Consider the following 8,990-nt stretch of genomic DNA (forward strand, 5'->3'; position numbering starts at 1 on the left):
CTTACATCTGGATAACAGTAGGACTCACTAGCCAAAACACACACACACACACAACAACAACAACAACAACAACAACAAAAAACAATGTAATTTCAATAATTCAATAAAGTATGCAAAATTTACCTGTTGAATGGGAGGTATTTGGGGAGTCTCTCTTAGGTGTTAACACGGGCCTGGACTCAAGTGGGCCCTCAGAATGCACATAAAGAATTCATAACATTGCATCAAGGCAATCTTCAAAACTGGAGTTATCACAGTCCCAGATTTGAAAATATACTACAAAACTACAGTAATCAAAACAATATGGCACTGCAACAGAAACAGACACATAGAACAGTGGGACAGAACAGAGACCCCAGAAATAAATCCACACTTTATATGGTCAATTAATCTATAATAAAGGAGGCAAGAATATACAATGAGGAAAATAGTCTTGTCAATAAGTGGTTCTGGGAAAACTGGACAGCAACATGCAAAAGAATAAAACTAGACCCCTTTCTTATACCATACACAACAATAAACATGAAATGGATTAAAGATCTAAATGTAAGACCTGAAACCATAAAACTCCTAGACAAAAACATAGGCAATAATCGCTTTGACATTAGCCTTAGCAACATTTTTCTAGATATGTTTCCTCAGGCAAGGGAAACAAAAACAAAAATAAACCATTGGGACTATACCAAAATAAAAAGCTTTTGCACAGTGAAGGAAACCATCAACAAAACAAAAAAGGTAACCTACTGAATGGAGGAAGATATTTGTAAATGATATATCTGATAAGGGGTTAATATCCAAAATATATAAAGACTTTATACAACTCAATGCTAAAAAAAAAAAGAAAGAAAAAAAAACAGTTAAAAATGGGCAGAGGATCTGAATAAACATTTTTCCAAAGAAGACATACAGATGGCCAATAGACACGTGAAAAAATGCTCAACATCACTCATCAGGGAAATACAAATCAAAATCACAGTGAGATATCGCCTCACGAATGTCAGAATGGCTAGACTCAAAAACACGAGAAACAAGTGTTGGCAAGGATGTGGAGAAAAAGGAACCCTCATGCACTGTTGGTGGGAATGCAAGCTGGTGCAGCCACTGTGAAAAACAGTATGGAGGTTACTTAAAAAATTAAAAATAGAAATGCCAAATGATCTAACAATCCCACTATTATTTACCCAAAGAAAACAAAAACACAAATTTGAAAAGATCTATGTACCCCTATGTTTATTGCAGCTTTATTTACAGTAGCCAAGATATGGAAGCAGACCAAGTGTCCATCAATAGATAAATGGATAAATAAGATGTGATACACACACACACACACACACACACACACACACACACACAGGAATATTACTCAGCCATAAAAAATAATGAGATCTTGCCACTTGCAAAAACATGCATGGACCTAGGCGATATTATGCTAAGTGAAATCAGTCAGACAACAAAAGACAAATACCATATGATTTCATTTATATGTACAATCTAAAAGAATAACAAACAAAAGCCATGCTCTTAAGTATAGAGAACAAACTGGTGGTTGCCAGAGGGGAGTTGTTGGGGGTGGAATGCACAAAAATAAAGGGGATTAAGAGATAGAAACTTCCAGTTATAAGATAAATAAGTCATGGAGATAAAAAGTACAGCATAAGGAATATAGTCGATCATATTGTAATAACATTGTGTGGTAAAATATGGTGACTACACTTATGGAGAGCACTGAGTGATGTACAAAATTGTTGAGTCACTATGTTGTACACCTAAAACTAACAAAACACTGTATGTTATATATACTTCAATAAAAAGGGAGAAAAAGAATTCATGACACTGTGAAACAATGGAGGCCCACATCCCATTTTCACATGTGGAGCATGGTCCAGCATAAGCAGAGAGCAACTTGCAGGGCACGTGGAGCCATCAGATCTTGTCTGTGTCTTTTTATGTCCAAAGCTCTGATGGAGAACTAGCTGAGATCAGAGTCTGAGGCAGCAGGCTGGAACTGAGAAGCTATCTGGAGGTAGCTGGAACCAGGCGTGGCAAGACAGCAGCCCCTTTCCATTTGGGAATTTAACATTCAAGGTCTCTATAGTTCAGCAGCATAGTGAGGGGTCTCTGAGAAAGAAGAAAAGGGGTCTCTGAGGAAGAGTGGGTAGGAGGATGGGTGGAGCGCAGATAGCAATATTTGCAGGGCCACCACCTGACTCACTCTCTCTAGAAGATAGTTGCATCTTAGCAGTAATGAGCTATCCTGCACTCCTGGTTGCTAGTGGAAGGAACCCTTTAGATATGTAAAACCAAACTTATTCTTGGGTTGGCAGGGAGGAGCCATCAAAGAAAGAGATAATGGAATGAAGGACCTTCAAGCATCAGTTCATGTGAGGTGTTAATGGATCCATAGGCCCTGAGAGATGACTACAGAGGCATTAGCAGAACATTTCTGTAGTCGACTCTCTAGGCTTTGCTGACTTACTAGACAACTGGGTGATCTGTGCACTGCTTTACAGGAGAATGAGGTGTTGCCTGGGTGCCTTCAGGAGAGTTGTGTCCTAGCTGGAGGTCATAGATCTGGACCATGGATTGTACATCCTTCCTGAGCCATGTCAGATATTAAAAGTTCCGCTTCTTGGGGCACCTGGGTGGCTCAGTTGGTTGAGCATCCAACTTCAGCTCAGGTCATGTTCTCACAGTTTTTGAGTTCGAGCCCTGCATTGGGCTCTGTGCTGACAGCTCAGAGCCTGGAGCCTGCTTCGGATTCTGTGTCTCCCTCTCTCTCTGCCCCTCCCGCACTGTACTCTTTCTCTCTCTCTCTCTCTCTCTCAAAAATAAATAAACATTTAAAAAAATTTTTTTTAAGTTCCCCTTCTCTGACCTCTGGAGGTAGAATGCCTTTTAGGCAAAGAGCAATCAATTTGCAGCTTTGGATGTAGATATATATATATGTATATATATATATATATATATATATATATATATATATATACATATATATAGTGGCAATTTTACATTCATCTTACAGTGGACAGCACCAACCACTTGGATTCCTTAAGCATTGTAACCACACAATCTGTGTCTTTGCTTTACATACAGCTCGAAGCAAACACGAACTGGAGGAGGAAGGATTTACAAACAACAACGACGACGACGACAACTTAATTGGCCCCCAGAGAGAGTAGATGCCAGAGAAAACACCATGTTAGGCAGGCCATAGCAACATTTAGACTACTATTTCCACCAGTCTGCAAAGGAAGCCATCTTTCCCCAACAGAGAATGGGAAGCCTGGGGAGAGAGGCAGAGAGGAGATACAAATGGGGAGATAATAAAAGAGGGAAAAGATGAGGAGGTGTGTTGTCTGGGGAAAATATTCCTAGAATAGCAAACATGCCTGTATTCACACCAATTCCTCCAAGGCCTCCCTCTCTGGAGAGACTTCTTAGAGCCTCTGGTCACTACTCCCTTCTCTAAAGGCCCAGAGCCCTCTCTACTCTGTTCTCTACTGCATTGAAATGATTTTTTCAACATGTGTCCTCACAGTTAGAATCTGAACTTCCCGAGAATAGAAAAATATGTCTTCCACGTGTTGGTATTACCTGTGTGCATCGCTGCCCCTGACACAAGGCTAAAACGTTGATCACTCAGTGTGCTTTTGTTGCATATAGGACTCTGTTTGTGAATGACCCCGTGCCTGTACTGTAATCTGCTAGTGCAGAGCAGACAGGGCCATCTGTCCCTTAGCTATAGGGCTAGGTCCCCATAGTGAAGTGAGTAGTCTCACCCAGTTAGATCTTCTGTTCTCCCCAAGTTCTTATGTTTGTAACTTTAACTTCTATATTAATACAAGCTACAATTGTCCCACATCATTGTTGTGTTTTAAGGATCAGTGGAAAGGTATTAGAAAGTTTGCTCAGAGCTTGAAGATTGTTTTCATCCTAACACTAAGTGAAACACAAAAGCCAACCTCCATCTTGCATCTATAGAAGGTCACGTGTACATGATCACATCTGCTGAAGATTCCAGAATTGAAACTGATTGAGGAATTAGGATGGTGAGAATATACACTTGTAGTTTTTCTCTTTAGGAGAAATTGTCTTTGTGGTGTTTTCTGTGTTTGTACAAAGATAAATGAATAAATATGCAAACAAAGAAGTGTACAACAGATACATCGGCAGAGGGGGGAAGACCAGGGTCATGCTTCACTGTCCAAACTTCTTTTCCTGGATTAGCAAGCAATGCTTTTTTTCTAGCTGCACAGAAAAGGGCAGATTATTTAGAATAGGACAGTTCCTGGGTGCAAGAGGTTTTAAGAGAAAGCATCTGAAATTCATGTCACTCCTCCCTTTGGGGTTGTGAACTAGGGTTCTAGTGGTTGATTGCACTGGTTCACTCAGTATCAGGGAAAGGGCAAGAATTTTTCTATCCATTTCTGGTTGATGACATGCCCATTAGTCATCTCTTTTCTCTCTACTCAGAAACAGCGAATGTGCTGTGTTGCACAACGGCCTCTGGGAACTTGGGCAGGGCAACAGTCTAATGCTAGCGGCCTGGTTCCGGGTGTGAATCTTGCTATAAATCAAATGAACTTCATGAAACTTCTGTGGTTGCTAAGAGACATAGTATCTTTAAGTGTCAGTTACCATTTCCCTCGAAATTGCTCAAAAATCATCTATTGTTTGGCTTTAGAAGTTGCACGATATGCTACATTTTAAGTGACATGGGTTAAAATCTTGACTTCACCATTTTCTGGCTGGTGACCTTGGCTAAGCTACTTCTCTCCAAGTCTCATTTTTCCTTCTCTGTTAACAGGGGGTGGTGATAGGGAGCAGTTTCATACACTGCAAAACACTCCACCTATTGAACAACTCAATTCACATCAGATATGGGAATGTACATGATAAAGGTTGAAAACAGAAAAGGCATCAAAATATAAATGATTATCATAGGAGTCCCTGTGCCTCATTGCTTGAATATTATTTCTACCATATTTGAGACAGTAGGGGATGTGAACAAGACGTGATCTGACACCTCAAGTTGATAACTTGGGTTTCAAAAAGGAATTTGGGAATGATTTCATAATAATTCTTCACTTTACCGAATAATTAACAGTGGCTTATTATTATATATTATATATATATAATTATCCAGTAAGTAAATATAATATATATATTATATATATAATATATATATTATAATAACAGTCATTATTATTATTTTGTATTGTTATATGTTGTTATAATTAATGTCCTTAAGGAACCAGCTATCCTAGTTCATTTTAAGTATGATTTAATTCCCTAAATGTTGTTTCGAGCCCAATTTGCAAAGCCACAATATTGCAGCAGACCAGGTACGTGCTAATCTTTCCAATGGACATGGGTAAATGAGACTTCAAACGCCAGATGAAAAGGAATTGCATTTGCCCCCTCCGTGGTCTGTAATGTATACCTCTATCGTGTGTATGCTGATGTTGGCTGTGGAGCCCAGCCATGGTGTATGCAACTCTTTGCTCTGGGCAAATAGAAAAATCCCTTCCCTTGATCCTTTCCTCCCTGAGCCCTTTCTGGGCTCATCCTCTGGGCTGCATCCCTCACACCTGTGTCAGGGAGCCTCTGGTGGTCCTGGAGGGCTGCCCAGCCTCTGCCCTGGTGCCTTTGTCTCGGTTCCAGCTACGTGTGGTATTGACACACCCTGAGTCCATGCTTTAGAGAGTCCTTGTAGCGTTCCTCCTGCTTTTCCTGTCTGAGAACCATGACTTTAAGTCACTAAATAGCAAGCGACTTGGAATCCAGCTGCTGGGACTTTGGACTTCAACAACCGTGGCTGTGATCCTGACAGTGACAGTCATCAAGTACTCATCTGGGGACCCTGGGCAAGGTTACTTCAACATTTGAGAACTTGATTTTCCTCATCTGTAAATAGGGTAATAACATCTATCACATAATTTTTCCTATTATGAAGATAGGTGTTTTTAGCATGGTGCCTAAGAGTTAGCAAGCTAAGCAAGTAAGTTAGCAAGTAAACTATGAGTATCATTGCTGCTATTGTTATTATTACTATTATTATCATCATGTCAAGATCATCTTACAAGAACTATTATCAAGTAAATATCATTTTGGTCTTGGGGCAAGGACTATTATATAGGATTTTGTGGCTAGAGATTTTATAAGTTTACATACAAATGTGTATGATGTCCCCAAGGGCAAATGGATAATCATCTATACTTACATAGAAACCCAAAGCAGGATAACTAACAATTTCTTTTTGACTTTGGAATGCCCTACACAAGTGTGTGTGTGGATGCACTGACAAGCATGGGCACACCCAGACTTACCCCCAAACCACTTTTAGCTTGGTTTAACATAGAAGCAGATGAGATCTGTGTTCCCCAACATTCACCAGCAAACTTAGGGATGAGAGTGGTCCAGCCTACCTGAGGGACAGAGAAGAAAATGTTATTGCATTTAGTTTACACACTTGGATTTAGTCCATATATGGAGAGTCAAGGCAGCTTGAAACAGAGAGAAAGAAGAGGAATGGCTGATAATGCTCATAAATAAATAAATAGATAAACGAACAAACCAACCCCCAAAAAAGGAATTTAACTGAGCAAGACATCTGCACTTTTCTTGCAGCTCTGTGAGAGAGCTAAGAATGTTTGCCTGGAGAGAAGACTTGAAGAACCCTGGTCTCTTTCTTCCAAAGTTTGAGGGCCATCATGCCCATCATGTAGAGGAAGGCGTTTTGTTTTGTTTTGTTTTGTTTTGTTTTGTTTTGTTTTGTTTTGTTTCCTTACTGGATAAACAGGACCAATGAATGAGAGTAAGAGAGATCAAACTGGGCTCAATAGAAGGAATAACTTCTTAACTGTAATCAGTGATCCTCAAAATGGACTGAATTGCCTCTGGGCCTCTAGTTTTAAGTTTTGTTTTGTTTTGTTTTTTCTAATGTTTATTCATTTTGTGAGAGACTGAGAGATACAGAGCATGAGGAGGGGAGGGGCAGAGAGAGAGGGAGACACAGAATCCGAAGCAGGCTCCAGGCTCTGAGCTGTCAGCATAGAAGCCAATGCAGGGCTTGAACTCACAAACTGCGAGATCATGACCTGAGCCAAAGTAGGCCGCTTAACCAAATGAGCCACCCAGGCACCCCGGGATCCCTGGTTTTTGAAGGGTTCAAGCAGAAGTTGGGTGCCCATGTCTCAGGGATGTTGTAGATGAGTGGAGGAGGGGATGGTTGCAATAACCTCTCTGATCCTCTTTAAGATCAAATAAAATTTTACCTCAATATAGAATTTCTATGCTTTGTTTTCCTGAATATTAAAATAGATACGATGTCACTTAACAATCCCATCAAATGGGTTGTTCCTTATTAAAATGTGCAAGAAATGGAATTTGCAACTATGCTATATAAATAGATATTATCTTTGAATATTGAAAATACACAATGTACAGAAAGCTAAATTATTTTCAACTTTCCAAAATAGGTTTGTAGGATCTATCTAGGAGAAGAATCTCTAAAAATATCTTTTAATTCTTTATAACTTAAAAAAATATATAATATAGGCCATCCCAAAGACATGACAGAATTACCCACTGTGAGTTGTATCAGCCAAATCTTTCAGAAATCCTGATTTATGATAAGGCATCCCTAATGATTTGTTCATAAAAAATCCCATGTGAGGATTTGTATATGTCTCATATGATTCTAGCAGCTCCCCATGAGGTAGATATTTTTAGTGTTCCCATTTTACAGAGGAGAAAAATAAAGTTCAGAGAGACCAGGAAACTTGTTCAAGGTTACCCAGCTAAATGTGGAGCTGCCTGACTCCCTAGCCCCTGCTCTTTCCACTATGTCACACTTCATGACCACTTCCTGTCTTGCCTGAACAAACACAGTTCAGGTCAAACATCCAAGCAACGATGACGCGCCCCTGTCACACCTCCCAATTAAACCCTATAATTTTGAAGTCTGAGTTGGAAATCCTTTGGCTCTGTGTTCTTGTCTGGCCTTCCCAGAAAAAAAAAAAAAGTTTATTTTTGAGATATGCCTCTCTCAGAACGGCTAGATATTTTCAATGGCCATTCATACATGGACCATGTTGAACTGGAAATATAAGTCATCACTTCACCTCACAACAGAGACTGCCCCTTTGCCCCTTGCTCCCAATTTGGGGGTTTGTTTCAAGGAGGGGGTTAAGGCTATTAGTAGGTCCATGGAGGCTATAAATAGAGCCCTGGGCTTCAGCCAGCTCACCATGTTTATGTTTTGGGGTTGCACTGCAACCGTTGTTGGTAATTATAGACGCGTGGGTGAGGATGGGTACTGATGAATAGTTCCTCCTCTTGGTTTCCTTTTTGCACAAGCCCAACACTGGGGGTGTCTGAACTCACAATCCCATCATAAGGTCCCTCATGTCTACTCACTGCTGTTATTTCCTGGCCAACTCAAGGAACTAGAGAGGCTGAAATATTTCAAGATAATTCGCAACACCATGGGCATCACAACCTGTGAAGTCAATGCCTTCCTAAAAAGAAATAATGTGACACCAAAAGAAAATTGTTTCTCCTGACTGCGGATAGTATAAACAAGATTTCCGCCTTTGTGATGACAAAGCATTTTCCAGATAAATGCAGATAAATGAGTAAAGAGGATTCACAGGTCTAACTGAAATGATGATCTGCAAGGGAACTCAGTGAATCATAGCGCTTTATGTCCAGTAAATTGTTATAATCTGTAATATCATTTCTTTGGGTACTCCAAGGGTACTTGCAACCTCTTAGCCAGTGAAGTGGGGAAGTTACCTTTTCCAGATATTCTCTTCATTCTCTGGTGTGCCAAGAGAAAGGGTTGGTCATAGCTCCAGGATGCTCCCCAAGCCAACCACGAGGCTACCAGAATAGTCAGGCACATCTGATTCTAACCAGTGGTACATGGTTCTAACTGGTGGTAGATGAAGCCAAGAGGAAGATACTCATACAGTATCCAAGGACAA

General features: G+C 40.2%; 1 long non-coding RNA gene across 1 annotated transcript; it reads right to left on the reverse strand.

Annotated features, from left to right (window-relative positions):
* Window positions 1-1,647: 1,647 nt before the first annotated feature.
* On the reverse strand, window positions 1,648-6,626 carry LOC128779070 (uncharacterized). Its single transcript, XR_008424999.1, has 2 exons — window positions 6,330-6,626; window positions 1,648-2,118 (listed from the first exon to the last, which is right to left on the reverse strand). It is a non-coding gene; the product is annotated as an uncharacterized LOC128779070 (long non-coding RNA).
* Window positions 6,627-8,990: the final 2,364 nt, after the last annotated feature.

This window comes from Panthera pardus, unplaced genomic scaffold (assembly GCF_024362965.1).
Source record: "Panthera pardus isolate Hobbes unplaced genomic scaffold, ASM2436296v1 HiC_scaffold_22, whole genome shotgun sequence".
In the NCBI taxonomy this organism is placed as follows: Eukaryota; Metazoa; Chordata; class Mammalia; order Carnivora; family Felidae; genus Panthera; species Panthera pardus.